This window comes from Tiliqua scincoides, chromosome 1 (assembly GCF_035046505.1).
Source record: "Tiliqua scincoides isolate rTilSci1 chromosome 1, rTilSci1.hap2, whole genome shotgun sequence".
Classification (NCBI taxonomy): domain Eukaryota; kingdom Metazoa; phylum Chordata; class Lepidosauria; order Squamata; family Scincidae; genus Tiliqua; species Tiliqua scincoides.
This window is the reverse complement of record NC_089821.1, coordinates 260,066,564-260,085,562: the sequence shown is the minus strand read 5'-3', so window position 1 is coordinate 260,085,562 and position 18,999 is coordinate 260,066,564. Positions and strand designations below refer to the sequence as shown.

Genomic DNA, 18,999 nt, shown 5'->3' with positions numbered 1-18,999 from the left:
ATCCCCCCCCCCTTTTCAATTGCTTGGTTCCTTCTTTGATGACTTTCAGATACTCGCTTACACTTATTTATATTGACTTTAAATGGAGTGTTGTATGCCACATATATATGTTTTTGCTGCCATTCTTAAATTTGTTCTAATGTTATTGATAACTGTACTGTACTTTTATTTCTTTTCTTTTTTTTTCTTTTTCTTGCTGTTACTTGCTTTTCCTGGTTTTAAGAATTTTGAAATGGGTACCTTTGTTTTAATTATTACTCCTTAATAATAATTAAGATGTAAGCCACTTCAGATTTTAAATGGAGAGGCAGGATGTAAATATTTTAAAATTTCTTTTTAAAAATTTTTGTGTGTGTGTGTTTTTCCCCCTCCACTTTCACAATAAAACAAAAGCTTCGTGCTCAGGATGATGGCATTTGGGAAAGTGACCAGGAGAAATGAAAACACAAAGGGCTATCATTTGAGTCTTGGTCATAAATGCAGATTCCCCTGTTGAGGAGGAGGAGGAAATAAACAACACAGCTTCATTAGGGGTTGTTGAAGTAAAATGATGACACCAATTACATTAAACAAGACTTTATGGCCATTCTGTCTCTTAGTTCTACTTCAATGTGTCAGTAAACTGCAACTGCTTCATAGAAGGAGATGTCAGAGGTCTCCACTGATTCACTGGCAATGCAAAAGCCTTTCAGAAGATATAGGTGGTGACAACTTGAGAACTGCCGCATCATTCCATGTGCCAAGAGATGCCTCTGCAGTTAATATGCCAAATTTTTGTACTCATTTTCTGGGTCCCACTGCGAGATCCATTTTTAAAAACCAACCTTTGTCTAAATCATCTGAATCTGTAACAAACCATCAAGTATTAAATGGAATATATGAAAACTGTCCCATCTTGCCATGACACTCTAACATGTTTTCCGGATATGGCATTTATTCATTTTCATAACTTGCTATATTTCAATCCAAAACAATGGCCAGCCAATGGCTTTGATGTCCCAAAATTCTGTGCAGGCCACATTAGTAGTGCCATCGTGTCCATTTCCACAATCCTGGCAGCTTCCACCATTACTGTACTTCTTCCAATCTTTTTGAGGCTCTCTGTTAATCTTTTACTTGCTATGCTGGTGTCCTATCATATTTTGGCAACATAAACTTGTCATAACAATGATTAGAGGCGCAATCCTTACTGTGCCCACAGCCAGCACACGTCCCTTGCACCAGCCTGGGAGGGTTGCAAATGTGCTATAAAGCACATTTGCACCTCCTTAGCTGCACTGGAGCATCAGTGGCGTAGCTAGCGGAGGATGGGGGGCAGTCCGCCCTGGGTACCACCTTTGGGGGGTGACACACCACAAATGCCCCAACATTGCTAACATCGTGAAGGTTAGGAGGAACCCCATCATGTCATATACCATTGGATGCAGAATTTTGAGAGGAATGCAATGCAAAAAACTGGATTGAACTATCTCCTTACCATCAAAAGTTATGGTAAAAAAACCAGAAACCAAAAAATGCATGGAGCCCTATGGAAAGTGAAACAGAGCCATATTGCGCGTTTACTCGTGACTAGGCATACTTGGCATAGTTCTTTGGAAAAGGCAGGCTGAGAGGAATCCAATGACACCAGATTGGTTCCTATCCAATGAAAGAAGCCCCCCAAAACACCCGAAAAGAAAGTCCCTCCCTCTAAGCAGGCAAATGTATTGAGCCCTATGGAAAGAGAAAGTAAGCCACAAGGTCGTGTTTACTTGTGAGTAAGCAAGCAAGTGTGCCTTGGCTCAAGTCAGGCAAAGGGGAATGCAAGGCTAGCTGCATGGTCCCAATCTGATGAAAGTGGAGCTCAACAAATGCTTCAGAAGGCAGCACCCCCCAAAGAATAAAACAGGCTTCAGCTAGTAAGGTCCATTTTATTTGTTTTTAGACTTGTAAAGCCAGGTGGATCCTGATAGTGATATGCATGAAATACAAGAACTTACACTGAACTGAGCAGTGGGGAGGGCTGAAAATCTCACTGATATTTTTGTGGGTGGGGGGTATTCTTGCAGGCAGGCTACAAAGAAAATTCACATGGTGGAACAGGGATGGCTTCCCCTTATTTAATTATCTGTTTTTCTTTAATTTAATTATTTATAATTATTTTATTTTGCTTGATGATGTCACTTCCAGCCATGACATCACTTCTGGTGGGTCCTGGACAGATTGTCATTCTAAAAAGTGGGTCTCAATGTTAAAAGTTTGAAAACCACTGCCTTAACCTAAAACAGGCCAATGAGACATCCTGGGGTGGGGGGTGACACCCTAGTGACCAAAACTCACCCTGAGCTGCTTAGAGGAAGGGTGGTATAAAAACGTGAATTAATTAATTAATTAATTAATTAATTAATAATAATATTAATTAACAATATTAATAATATAATAATATTAATAATTATAATTAATTAATTAATTATGTCATATGGGGTGACAAAAATTTATGGGCCCCAGGTGTCAAATGACCTAGCTACGCCTCTGTGGAGCACAGAGGTGCACCAGTCTGCAGAGGCCAGATCCAGCCTCTACAGAGGCAGCAGAAGGTTCCAGTGCAAGTTAGGATTGTGCTACCCGATGATCACCTTACAGTGCAATCCTATACATGTCTACCTCAGGAGTAAGTCCCATTGAGTTCAGTGGTGCTTACTTTCCGGGAAGTGTATATAGGATTGTGTGGACATTCTCAACATGTGAACAATAAAGACTTCATTCGGTCTTGTATATTACATTGGCTTTACAGATTGGGCCCCATGCAATCACATTTTGCCTTGGTCTTCCAATGATGTTGGGCTGGAGATGGGTATGTCCAGGCAGAAATTCAGCAGGTTAAGCTTCCCAATCACTTGTTAGAGGCACAACCAATGAATGGCTGCCCAATGAATTTCTACAAGGCATAGAGCAGGGGTGCCCAAACCCCGGCCCTCGAGGACTCTCAATCTGGCCCTCAGGGAGCCCCCAATTTCCAAAGAGCCTCTGGTCCTTTGGAGACTTGCTGGAACCCTCACTGGTCTGATGCAACTGCTCTCAGCCTGAAGGCCCTGCTAACTGGGTAAGAGGCACTTTCTTCAAGTGGATGCTCCTCTTTTTAGCAGGGGGAGAGTAACTGACCCACCTCATCCCAGCAATGTCTTTTCTAGTGGCTGTCTGCTGGTGTTTTTTTTTGCAACTTTTTAGATTGTGAGCCCTTTTGGGACAGGGAACCATTAGTTATTTGATTTTTCTCTGTAAACCTCTTTGTGAGCTTTTTTGTTGAAAAGTAGTATATAAATACCGTTAATAATAATCTCTAATATATTCATTTATGTAAATTGATTCAAATTTGAAATGTAAATTAATTCTTTTTTTCTGGCCCCCGACACAGTGTCAGAGAGATCATGTGGCCCTCCTGCCAAAAAGTTTGGACACCCCTGGATAGAGCATCACCAAAATGCCAGTGACTACGAAGGTCAATGTCCCAGTAGATATTCTACACAGGATCAGCATCCACAATCACATATTACAAATGCTCCCAAAAGAATTTGTAACCAATATCATGCATTGTGTGTGCGTTCCGACAGCATCCAACTGTGGCTCCCAAATACGCTGGATTGGCTACTAGATACGCTTTCAGACCTGGGGAGTTGTACATGTAGACACCAATTGTTTGCACCTCAGTCAAAAGTGATGTCAGTGGTTATTGATGGAGAGGGAGACGAAGGTCTTCAGGGATGAATTGATTTTACTTCCCCTTCCCCCATTTGAGGGAAAGCGCAAGGAAAGCGCCCTACAGGTAGACCACAGCTGCGATACAAGGACATCTGCAAGAGGGATCTGAAGGCCTTAGGAGTGGACCTCAACAGGTGGGAAACCCTGGCCTCTGTGCGGCCCGCTTGGAGGCAGGCTGTGCAGCATGGCCTTTCCCAGTTTGAAGAGACACTTGGCCAACAGTCTGAGGCAAAGAGGCAAAGAAGGAAGGCCCATAGCCAGGGAGACAGGCCAGTGACAGACTGCACTTGCTCCCGGTGTGGAAGGGACTGTCACTCCCGAATCGGCCTTTTCAGCCACACTAGACGCTGTTCCAGAACCACCTTTCAGAGCGCGATACCATAGTCTTTCGAGACTGAAGGTTGCCGACATGATTCATTTGAAACAGAGAGGCCAAACAGCATGTGTTTTTCCTTTTCTGGGGTTTCATTTTTAAGAGCAGCATCTCCTCTATTTCTCTACAGGATACATTGGAGAAAAATGGGGTAACAATATGGCAAATAAATAAATAAATACTCAGAAGGAAGTCCTTCAGAGTCTGTAGGGGCTTACTCTCAAGTAAGCATGTTATAATCCTATGCATACTTACTGTGGCGTAAGCACCATTAAAAACACTCTGCCACATCTGAATAAGTCTGTCTGGATTACTTCACACAATGGAATGTGCTGCCTCTAGTTTGCTTCCAGCAACCTTCCCATCCACTGCAGGCCTGCCCTCTTATCTCAATGAAAGAATGAGAAACAATTTTTTTTCTTTCTGGGGGAGACTTCCAAGTCCTGGATCTGCACCAAACATTGGAAGATGAAGAAACCTGACCTCTGCATACTCTGAACCAAATTTCAGGAAGAATGTAAGAATGGTTCTATTTATTTATTTATTTATTTATTTATTTATTTATTTGGTGAACAAAATTGTGTTCGGATTTGAAAGTGCTGTATGTCACTCATTTCTCTGCAGATCAGAACTGCATCTAGGGAGGTGGTAGATCGTAACTTCTACTTAATCTATGTCAGATCTCAGGAAGATTAGACAAATGGCGTTGATTTTACGAATAAAAGAATTTTAAACCCAGTCTGTTCTCTGCTCAGCAGGTGGTGGCCATGTATGCTAATGGTAAGAAAAAAAAAATCTAAATACTGTATTGTCAACTCTCCCATTCAGACATGTGTTACATTATAAATGCCAGTACAACTGACCATTGAAAACAATATGTTAAAGGCTAATTACTCAAAACCTACTTGATGGATTTTCTTCAAAATAACAAAAGAGTGTACCTCCAAACAGATGTTGATTTTTGAAAACAATTCCAGGAACATAAACCCAAAAGGAACGGAATTACCCTTGTTGGAATAAAAAAACCCCCAAAAACCTGCACATATTAGCCAGAGCCTCAAGAGCCCCAAAGATTTTAAACTACTGTATCCCTCTTGTCTTTCAATGGATTGTACCAAATTTGGAGGGTTGTAGAGAATGTGACCTAGAGACTCCAAGCTAAATTTCAGGAGAATTGGATGAGTTCTAATTTTATGACTGTTAGCATGTTTAGGGCTTATAATAGTAGAATATCTTTGTTAATTTGACCGTCATAATATTGGCACTCCCACACTGCTATAATATTTTATGCAAATTAAAAAATATATGCAGTATTGAAGTGTGGCTCTCTTTTGCACAACAGAGTATTGCTTTTCTGTTGAGTCAACCAGTGGGCAAACATTTTGACATACCCCAGTAAAAATTTGCTGAAGGCACTCAAGCCCAAATGAATGGTTTCTGAGACCTGGAAATAGCCTGTGGCCACCACGCCACCATTATTGGACTATAAAAAGTCATTCAAATCTTCCTTTGGGAGCCAAAGTTCATTCCCTAAATAACAGCCCAATCCTATCCAGAGCTTATGAAGGCAGATCTTGCTATCCGTCACCATAAGCTCTAGACTGGTATTGCAAAAGCCTTGCTACCATAGTGCACTTTGGGACCAGAAGTGCAAAGGGTTAGAAGCTTCATGCGCATAAGAGTGGCTCCCAGATGCCTAGATCAAGCAAGTAGGTCAGTGACAAGGGAGGATCATGAACAGTTTGGGGTGGAGAATAGGCCTGGGCGGGGACTGGTTTGGGGGAGGAAGGGAGAGGATCTTGACGGCAGTAGTGCATACCAAGTTCCCATACCCTTTTTCCCCTTCTCAAACTGACTCTGGGTTTCCTTTGACTTATGCCAGCAAAATAGTCCATTGGAGGCCAAGTGGGCTTGGAAAGGTACTTCTCCTGGACTGCCTGGCCACCCACCCCCCAAAGCATGTTGCATACACTCTTGTTCATGGCACTACATGCTATGGGCTGGCCGAGCACAGGATTGAAACCTTAGATAATGGATTGAATTTCAGAGAGATGTTTCAATCTCAGCAGAAGACTGTTCCTATCAACATGTATCTGTTCCACCATTCACTAAAATAACTCCCAAGGTGATTAAATAAAATTTAAATTTAATAAAATTTAATAAAAATTAAAACAATCAGTTTAAAACAAAATAATAAAATGAAGTAAGACAACAGTAAAAGACCAACAATAAAAACAGAATCCATCATAAAATCAATAATAAAACAATAAGGGAAGCATACAAATACAGGTGTAACCTAATTATCCACGGATTTTTCACCCGTGGTTTTATCTCATCATGATGAGAAGGGCCCTTTAAATTAAAGGAAAAAAGTCACTTAGCAATAGCCTCATTAATGCGAGAGAGGGCAGCGGCTGACAATCCATCAATCATTCTTTCTTCAGGACTTAGAACAGCTTCTCTCCAAGGCAAGCAATCCCTCCCTTCCCCCTGAGCACATGAAACAAAGATAATCACTTTGCATTCTTTCCCAGTGCTGTGCTCTAGGTGAAGGGTTGCTGGCTTAAAGTGAAGCCTTTCTAAGTGCCTGGAGAGAGGCTGATAGATGGATTGTCTGCCTAATGAATCTGTCTTACATCACAAAGGTAAGCAAAGCTGTTTTTAAATCACTGAGCAAAGCAACATTTTTTTTAAAATGGATTTGCTTTAATGTGATTTTTGCCATTCATGTGAGTTCTGGGAACTCATTGAATCCTGCTGAATAACAAGACTCAACCTGTTGTATCCTCTTAAAGCTTGGGAGAATAACATTGTACCTAGCATCAAAAAGTGAACAAAGGAAATACTAAATAAGGTTGAAATCCTTTATACACTTTTCTGGGAGTAAGCCTCATTGAACACTATGGGACTTCTGAGTAGAAATACATAGGATTGTGCTGTAAGTGTTCTTGGGGAGGGAATACCAGATGGGGAACTACCACCAAGAAAATTCTGCATCTGATCATCACCCATGTAAATTCTGAAGGTGGGGCACCCAGAGTCAGGCCTCTGTTGAAAACGTAAATGGTGGCAGGTTCACATGGGAGCAGGGTAGTGCTTGAATTAGAAGATACAGTCTTCAAAAATGTTTGTTGTACAGAAATTCTATGTAAACAAGCAAAAATGCTATGAAATAATTATATATTGCATTTCAGCCTTGAACAATCATAAAATATTTTGCCTATCGATTTAGGGCCCCTACCAGTCAGGCTGGGCTTTCCCCCCCAATGTGTTGCCGAATTCCTTACATTGCATTTTTTGACTTTTGCTCATGCATTTATCTTATAGCGTCAGTAAAGGCCCTTTAGCAAAACCTCTGTGCTCTCTATAAACCACACATATCCCTAGTGATATTTGCAATCTGTGAAGTCAGCAGAGCTGCAGCTGGTAAAAAAAGGCTACGCAGGGCGAAACGGGGTAATCAAGGCAAATAAAGGCTAATTCTTTTACAAGCAGAATTAGCTCGCTTGACCAGTTTGTTATGACTTGAAGTGTCTGGCCATTGAATTGTGCATCTGGCTCATTTGATGCTCTGAAAGAGATCGCCCCCTGATGAACAGCAGAACCGGACTGGAAAAAAAAATTAACCCAAATCAGTAAGAACAAGAGGGCTTCGGCACTTTATGATTTTAGGACAGTAGCAGCCCATGCAAGCAGCTTTAATATGCAAAAGACACAAGCTGGACAAAGAATGTGTGTGATATGGATACTTGGTTCAAGGAGTTGAGTCTCTTTCAATGGCTGGCTCAGAACGCCAAACCTTCCATCGCCACCCTGTCGGAGATTCCCGGTTATATTACAGCCCCCTAGAAAATATGAAATACCAGTCTGTCTTCTTGCAGCAGCGCATGGATAAAATGCTAACAAAATGTCTGGCTAACTGCAAGCTGGCCGTGATGTTGTAAAATGGTTTAGATTTACGCTAGATTGAGCAGTCCTGGCGTTTATCGGCTGAGGCCCATAAGCTCATATTTATTTTGAGTCTCCAGTGTTTGGGGGTAAACAGTGCCTCCAAATCTTTGCCATACTTTTATGACCAGAAGTTCCTGTTCCTGCAGCTGTACCTGTCCTAAAAGGTGTCTGAATGTTCTTTCCAAGGGGCCTATTTCCTTCTTTTATCTCAGATCCATTTACGCAGTGCCATTGTCCTGACTTCCTTCATCTGAAACATCATAAAGCCTTCTTGTGCATTCCATTCCGCATTCTTTCTTTCCCCAGCATCTTAGAAGCTATCTTGTTGCACACTGTCATACTATGGTGATTGCCCAACATCAGTGACCGTTGACAAGTTGCAGGGTTGGAGAGGCAGAGCTGGGATAAGAGACCACAAGTACTTTGACTGATATACAGTGCAATCCTATCTTGAGCTGGAACAGGCAGGCCAGGAAGTGACACAAGTCCAAGAAGAGCAGAGCGGCTTGCAGCCACTCCTTGCTACCTGGGGAATGGGGTTGGAATACGGCATAAGAGCCGGGTCCCTACCTTGCCTCCCACTCCCTGCCCACCTGCCCCAGGACCGCCCTCTGTCCACCCTCTCCCGCCCCAGAACGCCTCCCTACTGCCTCCTCCCTGCCCTCCCCAGACCTTCCTTTCTCTTCTTTCTGTGTTTACAAATCTATAAGCAGAACACAGTAGGCTCCTGCAGCAGACAATACAGCTTCTAATCCTGAATCAGCCCTCCCCAAGCCCTTAGTCCCTAAGAGCAGCCAATTTACAGCTTCAAAAACTCTGTCCTGAATTGATTCTCTCTCAATTCAAAGAGTGCTTTTGCTCTGAACTCCTCCTGTACCCCCTCCCTTTAGCTGGAGGATGTTAGCATCAGGGTTTGGAGAAGGTGTTACATAGCAGAAACTGAAGAGGGATTTGCCAACTACCTGAAGAATATTTCCTGTTGTCATTTCCCTGTTTTTTGGTTCCAAGGCAACTGAAGCGTTCCAGATGTTTATACATTTCTATACTTAAAACACAGAAGACATGCTTCAGTGCTGATTGTTTCAAAAGCAAGGCCTTGATCCTACAAGACAATGATCTGCGGCTAGAAAGGAAAAAGGACACATTGCACACACATGAAGTTGCTTTGCTATGAGTCAGATCATTGGCCCATTTAGTCCATATTATTTATTCAGACAGTGGACCTACAAGGACCACTACCTGAGATCCTTTTAAGTGGAGATACCGGAAGTGAGAATGTCTCGATACACAACATGGACTTTTCTACTGAGCTATGGCTTCTCCCTATAGTTTGCACAATCACCGAGTGGCTCCCCCTCCATAGGATGGGAAATGTGCAATCCAAGGATAGCTGTGCCCAAATCCATTGATTTTTCTCAGGGAATGGTTGTTTTATTGCACACACAGCATTTCCCCCACAATGAAATGTATGCACGGATGTGGTTGCTAATAAATTAATTGATCAGCTTGTTCACATAAAAGACTTGCATTAACATTGATTTGGGATGGTACAGATACTTCTATCTGTGATATTTTAGAATATTATTAGCCAATTAGTTTAAAAATTAGTGGTATACATTTCTTTGGAATTAATAAAAGAAAACTAGTCATCATTTTTGTCATCACTGATGACAAAAACTAGTCATCGAACATGAACCCATTTCAGTCTTTTTTCATTCATTACATCATGAACAGGGAAGGTTCCAAAATGGCATAGCTGTCATTGAGTTCATTTGGGAACTTGTTTATTTGTCATAATGGCAGCAAAGGCTTGTATGGTAGCACTAGAATCACAGAGTCAGAGTTGGAAGAAACCTACAAAATCCTCAAGTCCAATTCCTGCCAATGCAGGCAATCTACAACTACAGTGTCCCTGATAAGTGACTGTCCAACCTCTGCTTACAGACTGCCAGCAATGAAAAGTCTGCTATCCTCTGAGGCAGACTGTTCTAATGCTGACCAGATCTTACCATCAGGAAGTTCTGCCTCACATGCAATCCAAATCTCCTTTGTTGTAATTTAAACCCATTAGTCCTGATCCTACCTTCCAAAGAACAAATACACACCATCTTTCACAGGACACATAACAGCCCCTTAGATATTTCTATAGGTGGGGCCTCGGTACCTGCGGGGGATCAGTTCCTGGACTACCCACAGATAACAAAAATGGTGAATTTAAAAAATCTGTGATTTTCAGCCCTGTTTGCCCTCTGAAGGTCCCCTCCAGAGGGCTTTCTGAAGTCCACAAAGGCAGCATGTGTCTGTCCACTACCTCTGCAGGCTTCAGACTGGCTGCTAGAGCCTAAAGAACACAACTTCTGGTTTCCTGAAGGAAACTGGAAATGATGCTTTAATGTCTTTTAAGGCATTCTGAGGTCTGGGGAAGGATGAGTGACGAGAAAAGGGGCCCTTGACTTGAGTGATTTGCCAAGTCATCCACACGCTTGACTTGAATGTACACGAGTCAGCAAAAAACGCTGATTTATGTGACTCAAACTCAAGCCACTTGACTCAAGTTCCCATCACTGCTTCTGGTTTCCCTTGGGAAACTGGAAGTCATGTTCTTTTGGCTCTAGGAGCCAGTCTGAAGCCCACAGAGGCAGCAGGCGGACACGCACTGCCTCTGCAGGCTTTAGGAAGCCCTCCGGAGGGGACCAAAGCACAGCTCCAGTCCTCCTCGGAGGTTTCAGGTGAGGCTGAAATTGAGCCAGATCCACAGATGTAAAATCTGCAGATATTCAGGCTCCACCTGTAGATATTTAGCATGTCAGCTCTTAACTGTATCTTCTCCAAATGAAGCACGACCAGCTTTTCAACTTTTCCTGAAAGGACTTGCTTTTCAGCCTCTTCACCATCCTTGTTGCCCTCATGGTAACCCTCTGCAGTTTGTAGATATCTCTTTTAAACTGAAGCTCCCAGAACTGGACACAATATTCCAGGTAGGCTAAAGCAGAATACAGTAGTACAGAATATAGTAGTACTGTTACTTATTTCAGTCTGGATGACTTTAGTCTGCTGATACTGCCCAGAATTGATATGCCTTCTTTACCATAGTGCAGGGGTGCCCAAACCCCGGCCCTAGGGCCACTTGCGGCCCTCAAGGCCTCTCTATGCGGCCTTCAGGGAGCCCCTAGTCTCCAATGAGCCTCTGGCCCTCCGAGATTTGTTGGAGCCCACACTGACCTGATGCAACTGCTCTCAGCGTGAGGGCAACTGTTTGGAGTGAGCTGTGAGATGAGGGCTCCCTCCACTGCTTGTTGTTTTACGTCTGTGATGCAGCAGCAGCAGCAAAGGAAAGGCCAGCCTTGCTTTGTGCAAGGCCTTTTATAGGCCTTGAGCTATTGCAAGACCTTCATTCATTCATATAAGTTCATCTTTAATATACTCATTTATGTAAATTTATTCAAATTTGAAATGTAAATTAATTCAGCCCCCGACATGGTGTCAGAGAGATGATGTGGCCCTCCTGCCAAAAAGCTTGGACACCCCTGCCATAGTGTGATGACTCATGTTTAGCTTGTTGTCCACTAAAATGCCCATATTTTCCTTTTAAAGGGTTTAAAGCACCAAAACCACAATTTGCTTATCTGCAGTTTTTGGTATCCATGGGGGGGACGGGGACCGAGAACGGATCCCTTGCAGATACCAAGGCCCCACTTGTATGTGCTTCTGATTTTTTTTGTGCCCAGATGCAAAACTTTACACTTATCCTGTTGAAGCTCATTCTGTTCACATTTGCCCAGTTCTCCATCCTGAATAGGATTTATCCAATAGGGTATTAGGTACCCCTCTCAGTTGGGTGTCATCTGAATAGTAGGCACTTTTTAAAAAATGCAATTTAAATTGAAGAGCTCCTTTTGGTAGATGGTCTGTGATGGTGGTTCTCCCCCCCCCATGGCCGACACTATGCTCCTTGTGGGGTTTTCTCAAACCTAAAACTGTGGGACCTCTGGTTTTATTTAAAGGCACCACTCAAACAGAAGAGCCGCTTCATTCATGCAATCCCTGTAACTAAAACTGGAAGTCCTGCATTTTGGGGTTTGAGAAAATCACATGTGGAGCATGGTAAGTAAGTCAAAGATCCACTTCTCACTCGAGTGAGTGGGGAGAGATCAATGCAGCCTGCATCTGTGGCAGGCTGAAGGGAGGCAGTGGCTGACTTGAGGTGAAGGGCACCCTGAAACTGCCACCCCCTTGCCTCCCTTGTGATCTGGTGCTGATGCAAGCCCCATCAGGTGGTTTCATGGTTAGGCTGGCAGTGCTCCTAGGGAAGCACACTCTCTTCAGCTGGGATATAGTGTCTCTGCACATGCCTTCTGAGCTCTGTACAGCCGGCTAGTGACCCAACATTTTACAGACAAGAAAAAACTAGCTTAATGTTGCATTCAACAATTGGATGTATTGGAATAATTTATTCCAGAAGGGAATTATTGTTCTAGAATTCCAAGTCATCCAATAAATCTGTTGCAACCATTACAAATCAAGCTTAGTTCACAGGCTTGGTAACCTCTGGGAATGGGATAATGCAAAACATTCCACGCAAAGTTAGCAGAGTACAGATGCAAACATTCAGAAATGTTCCAGAAACTTCCATGTGTTCATAACTAAAGAGGACTTCAGTCATGGATGGAAAACCTTCTAGATGCTTTAGGTACTGAACAATTACACTCATACTGTACAATGCTCTCCTAAGATGGCATTGGACATCACATTGAAAGAGGAAAAAGAAAGTGTCTATGGGAGACATTGCAGCTCAGGGGGAGAGGATGTGCTTCCTTGGCACCTCCAGAGGAACAAAAGGTCTTGTTGGCTCAGATGAAGGGCCTATTAAGCCCTTATCATGTGTCTAGTCATCACCAGGCAGGTGTCACTTATGTCTATCCATAGCTATTGTGATAGCTGACTTCCATAAACCTGTCTAACCTTTTAACAAAGGTTATCTAACGCTAGTGGTTGTACCCACATTTTGTGGTAATGAATTTCATTTAAGTCATTGGGTCTCAGGTAGCAGAGCTGGAAGATACCTCAGCCTGAAGAACTACTGCAGTGTCACTAAGCATGTAGCCACTGGCTCTGGGCCTGGGAATTCTGTACCCCAGTCTTATCCCCTGCTAGCCCACAGAATGCCGAGCTGCTGACAGACCGTATGCTGCATGCTATTGGGGACACACACACAGCAGTTGGCCCTGGAGAGGTAAGTAAACACCCTTTTTATTCACATCCTTGTGGCCTCCAATGTGTTGCCTTAGACCCATGCCAGCTATGTAGCTGGTGTAAGTCTGAGAAGACTCAGGGAACATGTTGGGCTGGGAAAAACGGGATAGGGTCTTGGGTGCACCACTGTCACTGACATTCTCCTCTTCCTGCCCCCAAACTGCTCTGGTTCAGCCTGCTCCCCTTCCTGAATCACCCATAATTCTCCCCCATTCCGCACCCCAGCTAACTTACCTGCAGCATTGTGGGATGGAGGAAGTTCAGTGGGCCACAGTCGCCCATGCATGACCTCTGGTTGTTTGGCCTGGCGGCTGAGGCCTGCAGAAAGACTGAGAGCGTTTTGTGCCATCATTCCAGGACTTATGCTGACAGATTGCAAGATCTGTCAGCATAAGCACTGAACAGAACTGGGCCTCCCCAAAACTCATTGATTCTTTTCTTTTCATTATATGCCTAGGCACTGTCAGCTTTCCATTGAATGATGTGACTCTAGACTTTATTTTGCTTCTATGGACCAAAATGTCAATATGTTATTTTATCATTTGTTGCACAGACCACTGTAAGATTCTGAATTGGAATTTTCAGGGAGTTTGAGTTGACCGGCTTAGATTTGAACTGAGACAGTGATTTCTTTCTTCTCCCACTCTGAACATAAGAAGAGCCCCACTGGACAGGCCCATCTAGTCCAGCTTTCTGTATCTCACAGTGGTCCAGCAAATGCCTCAGGGAGCACACAAGACAACAAGAGTCCTGCATCCTGGTGCAAACACTCTGGGTGTTAACTGACATACCAAAACTAGAAAGATTAGGGCTGCAATCCTATACCCATTTTCCTGGGAGTAAGCCCCATTGAACACAATGGGATTTTCTTTTGAATAGATGTGCATAGGATTGCACTGTATGTTATCCCCAACTACTGCTGTTGTAAATTGCCACTGTACTTACCTTGTATACATTTAAATTTTGCATAGAGTTGTGACAAATTGTACACCTTGCATTTCACAGCCATTTGGCTCCATTGTTCATAATTTCCCCCCCCCCCCATACTTATGTGTATATATTTACCTGGCAAACAAGGATTACACTTCTTGCACCTGATGAAGTGGGATTAGTCTGTGAAAGCTTATGTTACAATACTTTTGTTAGTCTTTAAGGCGTCACAAGACTCTTTGCTGGGTTTGCTATAAAACTGTCCTCTTGTTAAAGAACAGTCCTCTTGTTGGCATCCCGGCTTCTGGCCTCTTCACTCTGTCACACATTCTGTTTTCCTATGATATTTTATGCTCTCTGTTCTGATCATATGACTTTGTACCAGTGGCTTTCACCTTATGCTTGACTTCAGCTCAAGCTTGCTTTCTTTAAAAAGTCTCTTGCTCCTTCATATATCTCCTCCATGGAATCTTCGCTAAGGGGACCAATCTTGTAGTTCCAGTGAGGCTTACTCTTTCTGTTGCTGGCCTGCACCTCTTTTCCCTTGCAGTCCTCTACAGTTGGGACAGCCCAGGGCCTCTGAGAGGAATTTTATCTGGGAGCACAAAGTTTCTTTCGGACCCCTTCCCTGCTCAACTGGATCATAATTTCATAGATCATTAGATCTTAAGTTCTATGAATTACATTACACGATATAAAACTATGTAGGATTATGCAAAATAGTTGGCATCCTTCAGTCTCGGAAGACTATGGTATTGCGCTCTGAATAGTGTTTCCGGAACAGTGTCATCTCTAGTGCATGAAGCCTGGGTAAGGTAGATATGGAGGATAGACTGTTACCCATGCAGCAAATCCCCCCTTTCCACGTCGCTGAAATGGCCCAATGGAAAGGCAGAAGCCAGTGCGATTGGTTCCAGCAGTGTCGCAGGAGTTGCCAGAACATGACTGTGTTCAGCCATGAACTACCTTAGTGACTCCGGCTCTGGATTTTGCCTCAAGGTTGTCTCCTGAAGCCTTTTCCATAACTGGATGTAGCCACAAGTCAGTGGAGGTTAGGGATCAGAGTTTTCCTTCTCTCAGATGAGCTGCCTTCCCAGGCTAACGAGTTCCATCTACCCGGTGGTTATCACATTATGCAAAATGTGAATGCTATATATGCAATATATATACAATATATGCAAACATTTTCTGACATTCCAGGAAATTTCCAGCTCTCCTCCTTTGGGTCTTGAGCCCCCCCTTTTGACCCTGAGCCCAGGTACGATGTACCCCCTGTACCCCCTTCTCATGGGCCCTGGCGAGATCGAAAAATGTAAGAGCTGAGGAAATTTTGAGGCCCCTTCCTTTGGCTCCTTGGCCCCCTTTTTGACCCTGGGCCTGAGTACAATTTACCCCCTGCAATCCCCTCTCATGGACCCTGGGACTGCCCTCTCACCTAATATCTGATTGTGTTGGATAGGATTGCTTTATGAGAGCCATGTCTGCTTTGTGTTGGTCTTGAGTGTTTTTCTAATCTCCTAAAGTCCTTCATGCCTCATCTGAAATGAAATGCAACAGCTAACACTAGCAATGTTTTCTGGAAACAGAGCTTCTGTATATAGAAATACATGTCTCTTCCCCATAAATCAGCACACTTGTATCCAGATGAAAGCATATTTTGCTGCGGGGGGGGGGGTAAGTACTGATGTTGTTGGACCGGAGTGATATACTGGTTAGATTGCTGGACGAAGGCCAGCAGAACTGGGTTCAAATCCCTGCTCAGTCATGAAGTTCACTATTTATTGCACTTGGGCAAGTCACGGTTCTTCTTTCCTCTCCCAACAGCTCTGTGAGGTAGATCTGACTGAGAGATAAGAACCATGTATACTCCTCAAAAGGATGGGATTACACATGTCACTCATTCATAAGGTCAACTGAGAATGCCCTCTTAGAGCCCAATCCTGTGCTCGGAGGCACGGCTCTGTACCACCGAGCACTGTCGCAAACATGCCGTAAGGCACGTTTGCTAGCCTCACTGCTGGGCTCCTGCCCGTGCTAGCCCAGTGCTGGCCAGTGCTGAGCTAGCGCAGGGCGGTCGCCCAGCTTGGCGGTCTCCCGGACCGTGGCACGGTAAGCAGGGGCAGGGAAGGGGGTGGGGAGGAGGTGTTGCGGGGAGGGGGGAGGCTGGCGGGTGGTGGGGAGAGGGCGGGGGAAGGCATGACGCAGAGGTGTGATGCGGGGAGGGGGCGGGCTGGAGGCATGCCGGGAGGGAGGGAGGGAGGCGGGTCTGTGGAGCTCTGCTCCACAGGATCTAAGGTGTTGTGCTCTGCGCCCTACATGAGCACCTTTACCTTACGGTAAAGTGAGTAGCCCCATTTCAGGGCTGCTTACCTTACCCGGGAGAAGGGGATGAAAGTCCCCTTCTCCCGAGGCACCTCCCATGGTAGCCCGGGCTGCACAGGATCCGGCGACAGCCGTTCTTGGTGCCGCCGAGCCTGGGTGCCCCGGGCAGCTCAGGATTGGGCTGCCCTCTAGACCTCTTGTTGATTTTGTCCGACACAAAGCGTTCACAGAAAAAGTATTCTTAGTTTCTACCTTGCAGCTCTGGAACAGCCATCTTTTGCAGCCATGTCTGCACTTTTTTTTTTTTTTAACCTGGCAGCAAGCTTGAGCTTTTAAATTTTTAATTACATATGTTATTTATATTGCAGCAACCGTGTCCATAGCTTTTATAGGAGAATGGGCACCCATCCCAAGGATCTTACTATCTTCTACAATATCTTTAACATTTGTTTGACTTTTTACAGTTTAATTTTATTTAAGGGAATGATCTATCTATCTATCTATCTATCTATCTATCTATCTATCTATCTATCTATCTATCTATCTATCTATCTATCTATCTATCTATCTATCTATCTATCAGGATGGCTTACAATAACTTCTAATGTTTATAACATTATATAATAAAAAGTACCCTATCAAAATCACAATCCACCAAACAAAAAAAGCAATGGGCTAAGAAGGGGCAGGTGTGGGATCACCAGCAGATAACACTAAAAGTGAAAGAAAGCCTGGGAAATTTAAAACAGCCTTTGCTTCAGCCCCAACTGTGTCTCTCTGGCGAGAGAACCCAATCACTGGGGAGAGAACCCACCTGTCATGACCTCCCTGCCTCACCAGAGGAGGCCAGGGCACCCAGAGAGTGGCCTCTGAAGACAGATTTTAACATGGTTATTTTACATGGGCAGCTGCTCTCCTGCTGACAGAATGAGTGTTCCACCAGAGCTGACTGCAGTTGTAAAGACTACTCTGGCAGCATGCAGAGGTGTGTATCACCCGAGTGCTAGTGGGAAGGTTGGAGCCTTTCTGCATGATTCAGTGGATCCAGGAGGACCTGCCAAGGCAAGAAACTTGGTGGAGAAGGTAGAATGGGGCAGAACAGGGGAGGAAGAGGGCAGAATGGGGAGGTGATGGGGGAGGACGGAACAGGGAAGTGACAGTAGTGAGGGATGGGCCGCCACCAAATCCCATTCCAGGTCTGATCTTGCAGCACAGGTCATGGACTTGCATCAGCAAAATCACCAGCTCAGGTTCAATTAGATCCTCTGCGCCTCAGAGGCTTACTGTTGATTGTTCCCCAACCCAGAGGAGTCCTTCACAATAGCCCCCTGCAGGATGCAGCAGTAGCCATTTTGGGGTTGCTGCATCAGTGGGAGGAAGAATAGGATTGAACTTTTACAGTTGAATCCTGAGCTGCCCAGTGTGTGGGGCTGCAGCGGAGCTGAAAATGGCTGCTGCTGCAGTCTCCTTGGGAGAAGGGGACTTTCGTCTCGTTTCCCCAGGTAAAGCAAGTAGCCTCGTGATGGGGCTACTCGATTCTACAACAACCCAAAGGTCAGCGTAGAATGAAGAACTTCCATGTTGGGCAGGTGGCCCGACACAGTGGATCAGGATTTGGTGGAGCAAAGCTCCATCAGTCCCACCTCTCTCCATCACCGCCCCCCAGCACGCCTCCTCCATCCCAGAGCTCCTCCTTCCCACCTTCCCCTACGCCCCACCTACCTCTCCTGCCCAGTGATCCATGTGACTGCCAAATGTTGGAGCTCCAGTGCTCCACCAGCGCTAGCTCAGCACTGGCCAGCACCTTATGGCATGTTTGCGACAGTGCACACCGGTGGTAAGCCGGTATGCCCTCTTTAGAATTGGGCCCTAAATCTATTAAATATTAAATTGATTGTTGCACACAATTGCATTCTCCCTATGTCTGTTACATATCAGTAAAGTTATCTGTCGATATGTCTTCAAGATCCCAGCATGTATGCCTGTAACCTAATAATTATATATGATTTACTAATACATATTATAATTATAATATATTATAATAATTACTAAGCATATTTAAGCATTCAGCAACCGTTACCCTGCACATGCCTGATCTTGTCTGATCTCGGAAGCTAAGCAGGGTCAGGCTTGGTTAGTACTTGGATGGGAGACCTCCTGGGAATACCGGGTGCTGTAGGCTTATACCATAGTCTTTCGAGACTGAAGGTTGCCAACCAAAGCCTTTTGTATACATGATCTTAGAGCTGTCAACAGCAGTCTTGAAAGGTAGATTAGTTATTATTAACACCATGTTTCTGGTGCGGGGGTGGAAGGATGAATGGTTCACCTAAGGCCACACAATGAGCTCATGGCTGAGCAAAAATTGGGGACTTTCCAGTTATGGAGTCCCAGCTCTCAACTAATCAGCAGTGCTTTTCATCATGCTTTGG

The 18,999-nt window shown here is 44.3% G+C and overlaps 1 pseudogene; it reads left to right on the top strand.

Moving 5' to 3' along the window:
• Window positions 1–18,629: 18,629 nt before the first annotated feature.
• LOC136636994 (5S ribosomal RNA) lies at window positions 18,630–18,749 on the top strand (annotated as a pseudogene).
• The last annotated feature ends 250 nt before the right edge of the window (window positions 18,750–18,999 follow it).